This window comes from Sander lucioperca, chromosome 7 (genome assembly GCF_008315115.2).
Source record: "Sander lucioperca isolate FBNREF2018 chromosome 7, SLUC_FBN_1.2, whole genome shotgun sequence".
Classification (NCBI taxonomy): Eukaryota; Metazoa; Chordata; class Actinopteri; order Perciformes; family Percidae; genus Sander; species Sander lucioperca.
This window is the reverse complement of record NC_050179.1, coordinates 27,783,792-27,800,519: the sequence shown is the minus strand read 5'-3', so window position 1 is coordinate 27,800,519 and position 16,728 is coordinate 27,783,792. Positions and strand designations below refer to the sequence as shown.

The 16,728-nt window shown below is 39.9% G+C and overlaps 2 long non-coding RNA genes across 2 annotated transcripts; one reads left to right on the top strand and one right to left on the bottom strand.

Annotated features, from left to right (window-relative positions):
- The first annotated feature begins 7,193 nt into the window (after positions 1–7,193).
- Positions 7,194–9,291, top strand: LOC116057923. Its single transcript, XR_004106905.1, has 3 exons — positions 7,194–7,423; positions 8,514–8,547; positions 9,256–9,291. It is a non-coding gene; the product is annotated as an uncharacterized LOC116057923 (long non-coding RNA).
- Positions 9,292–10,626: 1,335 nt separating this feature from the next.
- Positions 10,627–12,734, bottom strand: LOC116057916. Its single transcript, XR_004106903.2, has 3 exons — positions 12,488–12,734; positions 11,365–11,398; positions 10,627–10,662 (listed from the first exon to the last, which is right to left on the bottom strand). It is a non-coding gene; the product is annotated as an uncharacterized LOC116057916 (long non-coding RNA).
- Between the last annotated feature and the right edge of the window lie 3,994 nt (positions 12,735–16,728).

Here is a 16,728-nt window from a genome sequence, read left to right as displayed (position 1 = left end):
TCGGAAGGAATCACTTCACATGGGTAGGCACTTTTAATGACATTTCGAACATGTTAAGAGGCTGAAAGCACGTTTAAAATTTGCCCTGTTTCAGTCTCCTGGGTGCAAACTGTAGCAGGAGGATTACACGGTGTAGGCAGCACCGATTCTTTTATGTTTTTCTCGCTACTGACGGCACTCCAAATTTACAGAACAAACAACAGAGCTACGATTTGAAATCGACCAGAATTCTCCTTTAAGCTATGTATTGGAAACCTTTGGTCCTGCAGTCATTACAATACTTTTTACTTTTAGGTAAAAGTCTTGTGTTGACCGTTGTTGCTCGTTGGTTGGCGGTGTGGCATGTCACACACTACTCAGTGTCTGTCTGTAGGGCTGGGGGCGGTATGTATTTTTTTTCTACCGCGGTTGAAAAGCAAGAAATTCCCGTGGTAGCGCGGTATACCCATAGACTGTATATAAGAATGGACCAACAGATCCCGTTGCTCTGGATGGAGACCAGTGAAGGCCTTTAGAAGCACTTTTCCGGTGAGCGCTGAGCGTTACTGCGCAGCCTCCAACTGAGAGAAACAACGTAAATGTGACGTGAGCAACGTGTCTGAGATTTCTCTTGGCACAGCTACCAGAAGACTTCCAACTTTCAATCATTCCCAATCTTGCAGAGAAGGAGAGCATAGGTATATGTAAGGAGATAACATGGACACGGGCTAATTATTGCTAACTAAAATGCTAGTTAACATAAGTAATTAAACTTAAACAGCTAATGTAAGTCCAAACTGCCTGCGAGCTTCTGCTGTACTATACAGTAATTCCTCTACTATGCGACAGTAAGTCGCGTGGTTATGACACAATCGTTAGCCTATTTTTACAAAAACTTATACTACGGAGCCATAACGTGAGGTACAAGGTAATGGAGCCTTTTATACATTGTTGTGTTTCTTTAGAAATAAACAATGGACAAATAAAGTCTTTAAACGCTTCAGATGTAAAGTTATTCGCTGTCAAAGTGACGTCAAAATGAATGGCAGTCAATGGAATGCTAACGGGGGGTGATCGCTTTGTAGCATCAAAATGGCGCCATAGGAGATTCGAGCTCTGAAGCGAAGCTTACCCCCTTGGGTATACCGCAACCCCCTTACGAGAGTAGCGTAAGTTAGAGCGAGAATGGCAGGGTGCCTTACTTGAGTGACGTCATTGCCCGTGTGGTCGCGCAAGGAGTAATGAGCGAGGGGTAACGGAGAGTAGAGTGCCGCTGTGAGGAAAAGAGAGAGGAAAAAGAGATAGCTAAGATGATGTAAAGTGAGTTAAAAGTGAACAAGAAAACAACAAGCTAGAGCTTCTCAAGACACTGTGGCTTTATCTATTGTCAGTACTGCCGGTAAAGTGAATGGTGTTACCCCCGAAAAAACATCGGCTTAAACCTTACAACATGTTGCAGCCCGAGTGCAGCCCGTCTAGCAGCTGAGCAGACAGAGAGCCGAGAGGGCGACTCGGTCACTCGGCAGTTTGCTAACTTGTTGCTCTCTCTACCGATATAAGCCGCTCTGTTTTGCATACAGGCTGAAATTCAACGTGCCGTTTTATCGGGATAAAGCTATAAACAGAAGGAAACTCTGCAAGCTGCTAGGCTAATGTGCAATGGTAAACACTGCAGCTGTAATGTTAATGTGTCTACCTCAGCTGAGAACGGAGAAATGTCTTTGCCTTTCCTACCGTAATACACGGTATGGAACATTGCGCTCCCCAACAAACAATGAATCCATGTAATTAGACACAACGAATCCATGTCATTAGACACAACGTGCAGGCAAATGTTTTTTTTTTTTTTTTTTTTGATGCGGTAGGTGACCCGTAACCGCGGTATTGCGGTAACCGTCCCAGCCCTATCTGTCTGTTGACTTTCAGCCCTGCTCTCTGTTGTTTTTGTGACCCAGTGTGGTTTTAAAGTCATCTATGTATGCTGCTGTAGGAAGTGAGTGAAGTTGATTGAAGATATTGGTGCGTTAGAGATGTTTTTGTGTTTTTCATTTTTACAGTAAAACTAAAACAATTAAATCCCTCAGAGAAAGGAGTTAGAACTATAAATAGAAGTTCCATTTTTCTGTTCATTACATATTTATGTCTAAAGCATAACTGACCGGCCGTGGTGGGAAACTTGATGTTCTTTTTAGGTGTGTGTGTGTGTGTGTGTGTGTGTGTGTGTGTGTGTCAGTCAGTTTCTCGTGTGTTCTTCTTAGACACAGACAGATGAAACTTAACCGTCTGGACTAACAGGCACCTGTGACATTTACATTTTAATGTTTAACTGTTCAACACTTAGATCTTTTGTTATGTTCCGTTACATTTTGTGATATTTGTGTGTGGGTTTGGCAGTCAATGTGGGTGGAGGTAATAAGCAGACAGACAGACAATATGCTTCAGTCTATGGAGAGAGATGCTACAGAGGAAATGGGAAATAGGACATTTGTGTTTGTTTTTAAATTAGGGCGAGTATGTTGGTGAAGGAGCACGTGCACAAGAACTGTTATGGCGCTTTTCCATTACATGGTACCTGCTCGACTCGCCTCGACTCTACTCGCCTTTTTTGGTTTTCCATTACGAAAAAAAGTACCTGGTACCTGCTAACAGGTACTTTTTTTAGTACCTCCTCAGTCGAGGTTTCAAGCGGGCTGAGGCGAGCCGAAAAGGTGACGTGAAAGCGACAGACGGGGGTGTCCTGAACAAACCCGCTATTTTTAAACAGTTTAGCCACCTGTTTGTTTTTTTTGCTGCCTCCAGCTTCTTCTGAAATAAAATGTGTCTTCTGGCAACAACACACACCTTCAACGTTTTGTGTGTGTGTCGCGTTAGGTCACGGCAGTTTACTGCGGCGCAGCTTGTTTTACAGTTCTGCGGAGGCTCCAGTCCAGGCAGAGCTTTCGCCGCATCCTACGTACACACACACATGCTGGCTCGACGCACACACCAGCTGACAAATGTTTACAACAGGCCACATATTACATAGGCTAGGGTGAAAGCTCTGCGTGGAGCCTCCACAGAACTATAAAACAAGCTCAAGTGGTCTGATGTTTATACTTGTGCGCTGGTGTGTGCGTCGAGCCGGCAAGACGACCAGCCACGCTGAGGCGGTACTAAAATCTGCAATGGAAAACAGACGCACAGTGTGTTGAGTCGAGTCGAGGCGAGTAGAGTCGAGGCGAGTCGAGCAGGTACCATGTAATGGAAAATCGCCATTAGTGTCTATTTTTCATCCTCAGTTTTTTTTTTTTGTTTCTTTTCACACACAAAAATGAGTGCTGCAGTATTAAGGTCGAGCCTCCTCCTGGCAACGGACCTAAAGTACACGTTACAGTGGCAACGCTGTTTCGGAGTTGTTGCCATAGAGACAGCGCTGGTGGATACAGGAGGAGTTAATGTGTCTTTAGAGGTAGAACCTTTCTAACACTCCAGCCATCGCACAAAGCAGATGGGAAACTAACCTAAATAGGACTGTAGAAAGTTTATTTATTTATTTTTTAGCAAACTTATTGTTTATTGTTAACAGTCCCTCTAACATGTTTACAGGGCATTTTGTGGAAAGTGCTTTACAAATAAATCTTGATTTTTCTTTTTCACTTGTTTTCTGTTGTTTGGTTTTGTCTCCTTTGTTCTCCTTAATTTCCTTTTTTTATTTAATTTTGTTCAAGTGTGGCTAAATACCAGCTAAAGTCACAGCAACATGAGTAAATACCAAAGAATACGTATACTACATAGTGATGGTTTTGACTTTGGTTTATTAAAGCTGCTATAATCAATATTTTAACATAAAGAATGGATAAAATGAGTATGTGTAATGTGAAAGATGTCACTGGTAGTGACAAACCCAGACAAAACGAGCAACCCAACTCTTCAGTTCCCCTCAACTACAGAGTGTTATAGCATCTGTTAGCTCATTGTTTTTGGTTTCATGGCTGCAAAGTTACTGTTTAATTTTAGGCTCATGTTAGCCTTGTTTTCAGTAAAAAGGTTCTGATAAACCCACTGTATGCTACCTGAACAGCACCAAACCGCATACTGATAAAGTTAGCAACTAGCAGCTGAAAAGCCAGATGCTTCCTTCAGGAACAACCTTCAAGCTTAAAACATTATTTATCTCCAACTCCTTTATGGATTTAACCCATTTAATAAGCAATGTATACAAAATATAATTTTGTACAAAACAAGCTATGAAATGATTTTAAACCCAGTTATCTCTACATCGTGACAGCCTCATGAAGTATATATAATGTAATTGATGGCAAAAGCTGCACCATGAAAAAGGAGTTGAAACAATAGGAGCAGTGGTGGCCTAAAGGTTAGAGGTGCGAGCTTGTGACCGGGAGGTCGTCGGTTCAATCCCCAGACTGACAGGATCTGGGAGGGGAAAGTGAAAGAACAGCGCTTGTCCCTCCCCCATTACCACCACTGAGGTGCCCTTGACCCTTAACCCCAACTGCTCCAGTGGAGCTGTTCAGTGGCCAGCAGATCGGACTGTGGTTGTACTGGGCAGCTTCCAGGTGTGAATGTGTGAATGTGATCAGGGCGTTCCTGCAAAAGAGAGGCTGCCTCTCAGTGAACTTTCCCTGAATAAATAAAGGTTAAAAAAACCAAAATTGTCACAGGGTCTGTGCCTACTTTCTTTTTAATAGAACTTTCCCTAGTGCCAAAAATTACACGCACAGCTGTACAGCACTAAATTGACTACAGCATTACATGTGTAAAAAGAAGAGAAAGGAAGAGGTTAGGTATCTTTTGGCGGATGTACTGTGATTTACTTTTGAAAGCTTGAGTGATGATACGGTTTAATGGTTAGTAGTATATAGTGTACAGTAATGCGCGTGCACGTGAATACCTGGCAGCAATGCGCGTGCACGTGTGTTTTAGTGGCACGCGCGTGTCTTTCTAGCGTTCTGATTGGTCGAACCTCCGCTAACGTAATGACGTCATAGCGTCCTTACGTTACCGGAGCGAGTGTGTCTCTAGCGGCCAATTCTGGGTATTGCATCTTGTGGGCGTAATAACGTCATCGCATCATTACGTTCGCGGAGCGTGTGTGTCTCTAGCGGTCGATTCTGGGTAGCGCATCCTTACGTTACCGGCTCGGCCGTGTCTCTAGTGGCCGATGCAGGGAGGGCAGCTCGCAGCCGTAATAACGTCATCGCATCATTACGTTCGCGGAGCGTGTGTGTCTCTAGCGGTCGATTCTGGGTAGCGCATCCTTACGTTACCGGCTCGTCCATAGCTCTAGCGTCCGATTCAGGGAGCACATCTCGCGGTCGTAATGACGTTGCTTCAGTCTTAAGTTCGCGCTGTGGGGGGTGTCTCTAGGTGCCGTTTCTGTGGGCGAGTCTCGAGAGTCTCGCGGTCAAACCTTGGACGGCCGTTGACCAATTTCTTTTCGGTCGAGACTGGGCACACAGCTCGTGGTCTGCTAGCTAGCTTGTTACCTCGTTTTTTTCCCTCCTAACAAAGGTTTCTGGAGATTTTGCTTTTTAATTCTTTCTGTTTGAAAGAAAAAGAGACGGCATTTTTCAAGCAATGCGCATTACAACGTTTTAATAGCAGCCTTTTACCTGCTATCTTATTCACTTTTCTATCCTGCATTTTGTAGTTAGTCTGTTGGCTAGCTGTGCTACCACGTTTTTTCCCTAACAAAGCCCTTTGGAGATTTTGCTTTTTAATTCTTTCTGTTTGAAAGAAAAAAGAGACGGCATTTTTTCAGCTACATCTACAAGGGGTAAGTCTTTTTTTTTTTTTTTTTTTAAAAAACCATAGCTTCTGTTTAAGCATATTGTAAGGTATTTAATGCGTTTGTAAGATATTTAATGCATTCAGTCATTTATGAATTTAAAAAAGGCTGTTGGAGGTTGTCCCTTATGACGCTAGTAAAAAGGTGTTAAAATAAAAAACGGTCGTTAGATCTTTTAAAAAATGGGGTTTTGCTATTGGTGACTTGTAAAAACGCCCTGCAGGGGTGTGTCTTGTAGGGGTTAAACCTCGTGTTTCAAGGTGCACGGCTCACTTTTTAAACAAAGCATTTTAGCTAGTCTACTAGCTAGCTTTGTTACCACGTTTTTTCCGTGTTCCACGGTACCTGGCTAGCTTTTTAACAAGCATTTTAGCTAGTCTACTGACTAACTTTTTACCTCGTTTTTCACAGCCTTCCTCAACAAAGCCCTTTGGAGATTTTGCTTTTTAATTATTTTTGTTTGAAAGAAAGAGAGAGACTTCGTTTTTTTGCAGCTATGCATACATGTGGTAAGTACCTTTTAAAAAGCATATCTTCTGTTTAAGCATATTGTAAGATATTTAAAGCTTTCAGCCATTCATGAATTAAAACGATTTTGGGACATATATTTTATCTAGCTTGCGTCATTAGGTACTGTGTCTAGACAATCCCCCGGAGAACAAAGGATCCGGTCGAAGGATAGCCGTCTTAAGCATAAGAAGAGAGCTGTTGAGGTGAGTTGAAAAGGAAAAACAGTAAAATAGTGTGTTGTATTTTTAAAAAGGCTTTTCTGATAATGTAATGTTTAGGTTGAAAAGACAACCCAAGAAGGCTTCCCGCCCAAAAGGCCCCGCCATACCTCTGTTCAACCCTCGCCTTCCCTGAACGCGGTATCTAATGGTTCTGCCGCTGACGCCGAGGTAAGAAAACCCTACATATACAGTATATACAATGGTGTATTTTTTACAGAGCACACAGAGGAGCTGCCTCCAGCCCCTCCCTCCCCTCATGAAGTTGCGTGCCGCGTGCATGACAGTGGCAACATTGCACTCACACTCAGACAGAGAGGCTATCGTTACGTTAGCAGTAGCATGCTTCTGCTGGTCTTGCCGTGGGATTAACTGTACTAATAAAACCGTTGAAACAACGCAGCCACGCTGCTGTGAAAGCTCACCGAACGCATTTATCAGAGTCTGGTTGTTACCCCTCCCCGTGGTAGTCTCAACCACTCCATATCTTTATAACGGAGCTAGCTAACTGGATCTAACCGCTAATCGGAGCTAATCATTGCTAACCGAGCTAACATATGTTTTCTGATAATTGGGTGTGTGTTTGTGCTAATGATATGTAGCATTTTGAAAGAACTGGTCCTTGTTTTTAAAATAGTACTTAAGCAATCGAAAAAAAGAAGAAGAAAAAAAAACTGCAATTGTAACATACTGCTGTTTATACTGTTTAAACCTCTTGATTAAACAGATTCTCTTCTTAAAAACAGAAAATGTAAAGTCCCAAGGCTATCAGACGGCTTACAACTTGCCAGACCTGAACCAGGTGATCAACTTACAAGAGGAGAAAAGTTGACATTTAATTGCCCCCCGGCCTGCAGACTAAGCGTGAAAGCAGTGGATGACTGTTTAGCAGGCGGTCAATGGAGTGACTCCTTTCCAACATGTGGAGGTAAATCAAGGCTCTTCTTTTCCCCTTGCTCTTTATCTAGATGTTTCTCACAGAGCACCGTAATCTCACAATGCATGATTTGCACTATTTATCCTGTGTTCTACATTTTACAAATCATGTTTGTGATGTGCTATTTTTTCTTCTTCTAGTACACATTAATAATACTTACTGTTTCTGGTATCAACATTAATCCAACTTAAAGTTAAATAAAGTTTGAATTAACACATCTTTTAAAGGGGTTTGAACAAGACCTGAACATTGAAACCTTCATGTATAGTGTGTATTGCAGAGCGACTGTATACGACTATTGGTTTTAGCTTTTTCTATGAAATAACTTATTTTTTTATTTTTTTTGTGGGGGTGACTGAGTATGGGTGATCACAAGCACAAGGGTGTGTGAACAGTAAAGTAGCATTCAATCCTGTGTGACCTAATCTAAGTCTGGTATAGACCAGTTCTTCCCTTATGTTTAAACTCAGAGCAGTCCCCCTTTTCCAGGGCACATTCTTCAGTATTTTATGATAGCACATGATTACTTTCTTTTGTACTAACCTTATAAACCAATAGGGGGATAGTTTTTATTGTTAGCTGCCATCGTCTGTCATTGCTACAGTGTTGACTTCCTATATTACCTTCTAACAGCTGTATTCTCAGTAATGGACATGTTTTGATGTGATTCTCCATGTTGACATGTTGACTGATTTGGGTATATGGAGAGAAATTAATTATATTTTCTTTTTATTCTAGCCTTATAAACCAATATGGTAGATAGTTACGTGTAAACATCCTAGGTTAACCAATATTGTATTAGTTCTCTACCCGTGTAACATATGCCAAAAACAGTAACAGATGAAGTCAAGTACATGTACATTTTAGTGCTTGTAAGGAATTGATACCTGTATGGTATATTAGCACTTCACAGAGGAAAATCCCAACCATTACATGTGTAAAGGGTTGTAGGACTGTTTATAAAATAAGAAGACATTTGGGTTTTCGGTTTTGTTGTGTGAGGATGTTGTATTTTAGACGGTGACGTTCATGGGTTTTTTTTTTGTTTGTTTTTTTAAACTGTACCCATTTATGTTTTTAGGTCACCTGCAAAGTTTGTCATTCCTTCACCTCAGGTATGTTTATACAAGCACTGTCGCTGTTTAAACAAGGCATTAGCTGATGAGTTGCTAATGGCATGAATAGTTTGAAAGTTACCAACGCATAAAAATAAAAGTGGTTGTACGCTGAGGTAACCAATACCTTGAGGGGGGGTTCAATTTTAATTTATTATTATTATTATTATTATTATTATTATTGATTGTGTTAAGATAGTTTAACTAGTTTGTTTTTGACAAATAGATTACTTCTGATCGTAAGCAAATGCTATTTCGCAAAATCACTACTTGGTTTGTTTACTTCTTGCTAGTTAAAAGTAATATTGGAACTGAATCCTTACTAAAACAGATCACTGTTCTAACATGTGTTTAACTATCTAGAGGTGACTGCTATGTTTATAGTAGTTCTTCTTGAAATTACACCTACCAGGGACTTTTATTGTAAGATATTGATAACTCGTGTGAAAACATCAACACGGTCTATTTAGTAATGTATCACGACTGCAGATAATCAGCTCTTTACCTTGATTACTGATTTGCTAGGTGTATGGGGCAATAGTAAAACCTAAAACTGTAATATAACTGAAAGAACACAAGAAACTGGATTGTTTGTGTCAGTTTAGGCGTCACGTTATGTGTTGTTCATCAGAATTTAGTCTTCATTCCTCCATATAACATAAGTCTAAAAATGATGGAATCACAAAAACGTATTTTCTTTTCTTTCAGTTGCGGCTGAAGGGCTCAACCAATCATACAACATAGCAGCACAGTGTCTTATCACCAACCCATGAAAGCTAGAAGTCACTCATGGCTATTGATTATACATCACTTTAGCTTTGCTACTACCTCATTTAATTCAATTATTCTTAACTTGTGTTGCAATACCTGAATTATCCCTATTGTGAAACCTAAACTTATCTTTTATTTTAGTTCATATCATAACCCTGCTCACAAACTCACATGTACATGGGTCATCTGGTTGCCAATATCAATGTTCCTGCTACAGTAAATCCTACAGGCAAAGTGTACTGCTTCACAGGAGTATGAACCATACGCTTTTTAGGTTTTGTCTCAAATATTGTGCAGTTTGTTATGAATTACTCATTGGTTTTGACAAGGTAAATTAAATCTGTTAAACAACATGTTTGTTGTGTCCACTCTGGTAAATTTAATTGGACTGTTTTTTAGAAAGATTACAGAACATGAAAAACCTAACTGCCTTGATAAGGGTTTTTAATTTGTTGCAAATATGACCAAATATGACTTTAATAATCTCTTATTGCTCTGAAAAACTACAATGATTTAAGAAATATCAGTGATGCTTATAAACATTTATTGAATTGATTGTATATGTGGGCAGACATTACAGGCACCTATTCATGCAAGCAGAGAACACAATAGTTTGTTCTCTCTTTTATCAAACGATCAAAATAACGAAAACTAGGTGGGAAAAAACATTGTCGTTATATCATGGACAAGTCAAGGGGAAATAGTAGTTGAAAATAAGAATGTGTCAGGCAGCCACCTTTATGACCTACTGAAAAGTGTCACAACCTCTATTTTTTATTTTTTCTATTGAGGGTTTTTTTCTTTTGAGGGGTATTTTCTTTATTCAAGGATGTGAAAAGTCAGTGTTGAATGTAACCTGTAACATTAAAGGAATGTGTTTACATTTTAATTTTATATTTTCCTTTTTTAACCTATTTTTTTTATTATTTTTTCTATTGAGGGGTATTTTCTTTATTCAAGGATGTGAAAAGACAGTGTTGAATGTAACCTGTAGCATTAAATGAATGCGTTTTAATTTTATCTGATGAATGCATTTTCTTTTTATGTCATATTCAGAAAAAAATTCCTTATACAAAAGTATTGAACATGTATGGCACTAATCATGTACATGTGAGTTTGTGAGCAGGGTTATGATATGAACTAAAATAAAAGATAAGTTTAGGTTTCACAATAGGGATAATTCAGGTATTGCAACACAAGTTAAGAATAATTGAATTAAATGAGGTAGTAGCAAAGCTAAAGTGATGTATAATCAATAGCCATGAGTGACTTCTAGCTTTCATGGGTTGGTGATAAGACACTGTGCTGCTATGTTGTATGATTGGTTGAGCCCTTCAGCCGCAACTGAAAGAAAAGAAAATACGTTTTTGTGATTCCATCATTTTTAGACTTATGTTATATGGAGGAATGAAGACTAAATTCTGATGAACAACACATAACGTGACGCCTAAACTGACACAAACAATCCAGTTTCTTGTGTTCTTTCAGTTATATTACAGTTTTAGGTTTTACTATTGCCCCATACACCTAGCAAATCAGTAATCAAGGTAAAGAGCTGATTATCTGCAGTCGTGATACATTACTAAATAGACCGTGTTGATGTTTTCACACGAGTTATCAATATCTTACAATAAAAGTCCCTGGTAGGTGTAATTTCAAGAAGAACTACTATAAACATAGCAGTCACCTCTAGATAGTTAAACACATGTTAGAACAGTGATCTGTTTTAGTAAGGATTCAGTTCCAATATTACTTTTAACTAGCAAGAAGTAAACAAACCAAGTAGTGATTTTGCGAAATAGCATTTGCTTACGATCAGAAGTAATCTATTTGTCAAAAACAAACTAGTTAAACTATCTTAACACAATCAATAATAATAATAATAATAATAATAAATTAAAATTGAACCCCCCCTCAAGGTATTGGTTACCTCAGCGTACAACCACTTTTATTTTTATGCGTTGGTAACTTTCAAACTATTCATGCCATTAGCAACTCATCAGCTAATGCCTTGTTTAAACAGCGACAGTGCTTGTATAAACATACCTGAGGTGAAGGAATGACAAACTTTGCAGGTGACCTAAAAACATAAATGGGTACAGTTTAAAAAAACAAACAAAAAAAAAACCCATGAACGTCACCGTCTAAAATACAACATCCTCACACAACAAAACCGAAAACCCAAATGTCTTCTTATTTTATAAACAGTCCTACAACCCTTTACACATGTAATGGTTGGGATTTTCCTCTGTGAAGTGCTAATATACCATACAGGTATCAATTCCTTACAAGCACTAAAATGTACATGTACTTGACTTCATCTGTTACTGTTTTTGGCATATGTTACACGGGTAGAGAACTAATACAATATTGGTTAACCTAGGATGTTTACACGTAACTATCTACCATATTGGTTTATAAGGCTAGAATAAAAAGAAAATATAATTAATTTCTCTCCATATACCCAAATCAGTCAACATGTCAACATGGAGAATCACATCAAAACATGTCCATTACTGAGAATACAGCTGTTAGAAGGTAATATAGGAAGTCAACACTGTAGCAATGACAGACGATGGCAGCTAACAATAAAAACTATCCCCCTATTGGTTTATAAGGTTAGTACAAAAGAAAGTAATCATGTGCTATCATAAAATACTGAAGAATGTGCCCTGGAAAAGGGGGACTGCTCTGAGTTTAAACATAAGGGAAGAACTGGTCTATACCAGACTTAGATTAGGTCACACAGGATTGAATGCTACTTTACTGTTCACACACCCTTGTGCTTGTGATCACCCATACTCAGTCACCCCCACAAAAAAAATAAAAAATAAGTTATTTCATAGAAAAAGCTAAAACCAATAGTCGTATACAGTCGCTCTGCAATACACACTATACATGAAGGTTTCAATGTTCAGGTCTTGTTCAAACCCCTTTAAAAGATGTGTTAATTCAAACTTTATTTAACTTTAAGTTGGATTAATGTTGATACCAGAAACAGTAAGTATTATTAATGTGTACTAGAAGAAGAAAAAATAGCACATCACAAACATGATTTGTAAAATGTAGAACACAGGATAAATAGTGCAAATCATGCATTGTGAGATTACGGTGCTCTGTGAGAAACATCTAGATAAAGAGCAAGGGGAAAAGAAGAGCCTTGATTTACCTCCACATGTTGGAAAGGAGTCACTCCATTGACCGCCTGCTAAACAGTCATCCACTGCTTTCACGCTTAGTCTGCAGGCCGGGGGGCAATTAAATGTCAACTTTTCTCCTCTTGTAAGTTGATCACCTGGTTCAGGTCTGGCAAGTTGTAAGCCGTCTGATAGCCTTGGGACTTTACATTTTCTGTTTTTAAGAAGAGAATCTGTTTAATCAAGAGGTTTAAACAGTATAAACAGCAGTATGTTACAATTGCAGTTTTTTTTTCTTCTTCTTTTTTTCGATTGCTTAAGTACTATTTTAAAAACAAGGACCAGTTCTTTCAAAATGCTACATATCATTAGCACAAACACACACCCAATTATCAGAAAACATATGTTAGCTCGGTTAGCAATGATTAGCTCCGATTAGCGGTTAGATCCAGTTAGCTAGCTCCGTTATAAAGATATGGAGTGGTTGAGACTACCACGGGGAGGGGTAACAACCAGACTCTGATAAATGCGTTCGGTGAGCTTTCACAGCAGCGTGGCTGCGTTGTTTCAACGGTTTTATTAGTACAGTTAATCCCACGGCAAGACCAGCAGAAGCATGCTACTGCTAACGTAACGATAGCCTCTCTGTCTGAGTGTGAGTGCAATGTTGCCACTGTCATGCACGCGGCACGCAACTTCATGAGGGGAGGGAGGGGCTGGAGGCAGCTCCTCTGTGTGCTCTGTAAAAAATACACCATTGTATATACTGTATATGTAGGGTTTTCTTACCTCGGCGTCAGCGGCAGAACCATTAGATACCGCGTTCAGGGAAGGCGAGGGTTGAACAGAGGTATGGCGGGGCCTTTTGGGCGGGAAGCCTTCTTGGGTTGTCTTTTCAACCTAAACATTACATTATCAGAAAAGCCTTTTTAAAAATACAACACACTATTTTACTGTTTTTCCTTTTCAACTCACCTCAACAGCTCTCTTCTTATGCTTAAGACGGCTATCCTTCGACCGGATCCTTTGTTCTCCGGGGGATTGTCTAGACACAGTACCTAATGACGCAAGCTAGATAAAATATATGTCCCAAAATCGTTTTAATTCATGAATGGCTGAAAGCTTTAAATATCTTACAATATGCTTAAACAGAAGATATGCTTTTTAAAAGGTACTTACCACATGTATGCATAGCTGCAAAAAAACGAAGTCTCTCTCTTTCTTTCAAACAAAAATAATTAAAAAGCAAAATCTCCAAAGGGCTTTGTTGAGGAAGGCTGTGAAAAACGAGGTAAAAAGTTAGTCAGTAGACTAGCTAAAATGCTTGTTAAAAAGCTAGCCAGGTACCGTGGAACACGGAAAAAACGTGGTAACAAAGCTAGCTAGTAGACTAGCTAAAATGCTTTGTTAAAAAGTGAGCCGTGCACCTTGAAACACGAGGTTTAACCCCTACAAGACACACCCCTGCAGGGCGTTTTTACAAGTCACCAATAGCAAAACCCCATTTTTTAAAAGATCTAACGACCGTTTTTTATTTTAACACCTTTTTACTAGCGTCATAAGGGACAACCTCCAACAGCCTTTTTTAAATTCATAAATGACTGAATGCATTAAATATCTTACAAACGCATTAAATACCTTACAATATGCTTAAACAGAAGCTATGGTTTTTTAAAAAAAAAAAAAAAAAAAGACTTACCCCTTGTAGATGTAGCTGAAAAAATGCCGTCTCTTTTTTCTTTCAAACAGAAAGAATTAAAAAGCAAAATCTCCAAAGGGCTTTGTTAGGGAAAAAACGTGGTAGCACAGCTAGCCAACAGACTAACTACAAAATGCAGGATAGAAAAGTGAATAAGATAGCAGGTAAAAGGCTGCTATTAAAACGTTGTAATGCGCATTGCTTGAAAAATGCCGTCTCTTTTTCTTTCAAACAGAAAGAATTAAAAAGCAAAATCTCCAGAAACCTTTGTTAGGAGGGAAAAAAACGAGGTAACAAGCTAGCTAGCAGACCACGAGCTGTGTGCCCAGTCTCGACCGAAAAGAAATTGGTCAACGGCCGTCCAAGGTTTGACCGCGAGACTCTCGAGACTCGCCCACAGAAACGGCACCTAGAGACACCCCCCACAGCGCGAACTTAAGACTGAAGCAACGTCATTACGACCGCGAGATGTGCTCCCTGAATCGGACGCTAGAGCTATGGACGAGCCGGTAACGTAAGGATGCGCTACCCAGAATCGACCGCTAGAGACACACACGCTCCGCGAACGTAATGATGCGATGACGTTATTACGGCTGCGAGCTGCCCTCCCTGCATCGGCCACTAGAGACACGGCCGAGCCGGTAACGTAAGGATGCGCTACCCAGAATCGACCGCTAGAGACACACACGCTCCGCGAACGTAATGATGCGATGACGTTATTACGCCCACAAGATGCAATACCCAGAATTGGCCGCTAGAGACACACTCGCTCCGGTAACGTAAGGACGCTATGACGTCATTACGTTAGCGGAGGTTCGACCAATCAGAACGCTAGAAAGACACGCGCGTGCCACTAAAACACACGTGCACGCGCATTGCTGCCAGGTATTCACGTGCACGCGCATTACTGTACACTATATACTACTATGGTTTATTTACTTTTCCAGGTGGAATAATACATTTTCAAATCAATGGCTGCAAATGTAAAGTTTTAATTTCTCTTTTTGCGGCCAGACTTGACACCAATTTCACTTGATACATTGCTGTGACCATCAGTCTGCTCTGTGCCTTCATATACAGGTGTATAGCTGTAACTGTATTGCCGTTGTACCTGTGTTAAACTGTCTCTCATCTAGCTCTGTAGCCTCTACAGCACGGAGCGGAAAGATGCGTGTCTGACTTATCTTTTTAAGTATTTCAGGGCGAAGTTGACAGAGAGAAACAAAGGGTTAGATTGTTAGATGTCCCCCCCTCCCTCACTACGCTATGTATCTGCCAAGTGCTTTTCTGTTCTCCTTCAAACCTTCACATACTCTTCTCACACTCCTCCGAGCTCCAGATAGGAAAGTGCTGATGTTTGGGTTCTTAAGTATCCATCAAAGACTTGCAGGCAGTCTTATATTCCTGCATCCCATTTCTGTTCCCACTTGTTGGTTACAACGGATGTGGAATACCAAAGCCTCTGAATCACCTTGTCCTTAAAACTTGTACTGTGCAGATGTACCAGCAGTCTCAGATGCAGCCATGGTAACAGTGACATTTTCCTGTAACTCTATGGCACAATAGAAGCTGAGGAGAGATTACTGCAAACACTGCTTGTTTTGGATCATTGTGTTTTGTGGTACAATATGACAATTTAAATACATGCAAAAGTAACTTTTGACTTGTGCAATGGCTGCTTTTGTTGACTCACAATTTAAAATGATGCTGTGAAGTCAATTGCTCTCGGAGTAGACTGCACTGAGCCAGACTAAAACTGACGAGAGCATGAGAAGATGGCAACATTTAACCGCTGTGTTGCTTTTATCTTTCTTTCATCTTGCTCATTGTAAGACTTTTTTGTTTTTATTCTGGAGAATAGAAATCAAGAATAAAACCAAACTGTGTTTCTCTCATAATATCTATTCAAAGGAAATCCATTCATAAATATCCACTCTACATGAAGCAGGACCCTGTAACATTGGTTGATGAGGTGACACACAGCTGATGAATGTTCATAGAACCAAACAAACTAATCATCTCAAGTATTCAGAGCATCCAGTGCAGCCGGGGTCAGTTTAACAGCCCCATGGTAAAGTTAAGGTATGAATGAGGAAAAGAAAAGTTGAACCCTGAACAACAAAAAGAACATGTTACATGAACTAAAAAGGCCTGATACAGGCTTTTGGACTTTTACTTGGACATATTGGATATTTCCATTTCCGTTTCCATTAAACAATTGTGTCTCAGGTGCCTGGGTAGCTCACCTGGTAGAGCGTGCGCCCATCGAAGATGTTCACAAGTCATTTTTTGGAAGTCCAAGTCGAGTCTCAAGTCTTTGAGCTTGAGTCCAAGTCAAGTCTCAAGTCTTTGAGGGGCAAGTTCAAGTCAAGTCTCAAGTCTTTTGCCAACGAGTCCAAGTCAAGTCTGAAGTCTCTGGCCATCTGATCTGTCCCTAACACTATATTGTTAAATCTTATGAATTCAAAGCATGTCCTGTAGCTACCATCCATAAAGTAGACCTACAGAATCAAAAACAGTTGTAGGATAACTTTATGGGGTCTACTTAACACATCCCTCTAGCCCTCGGACCTG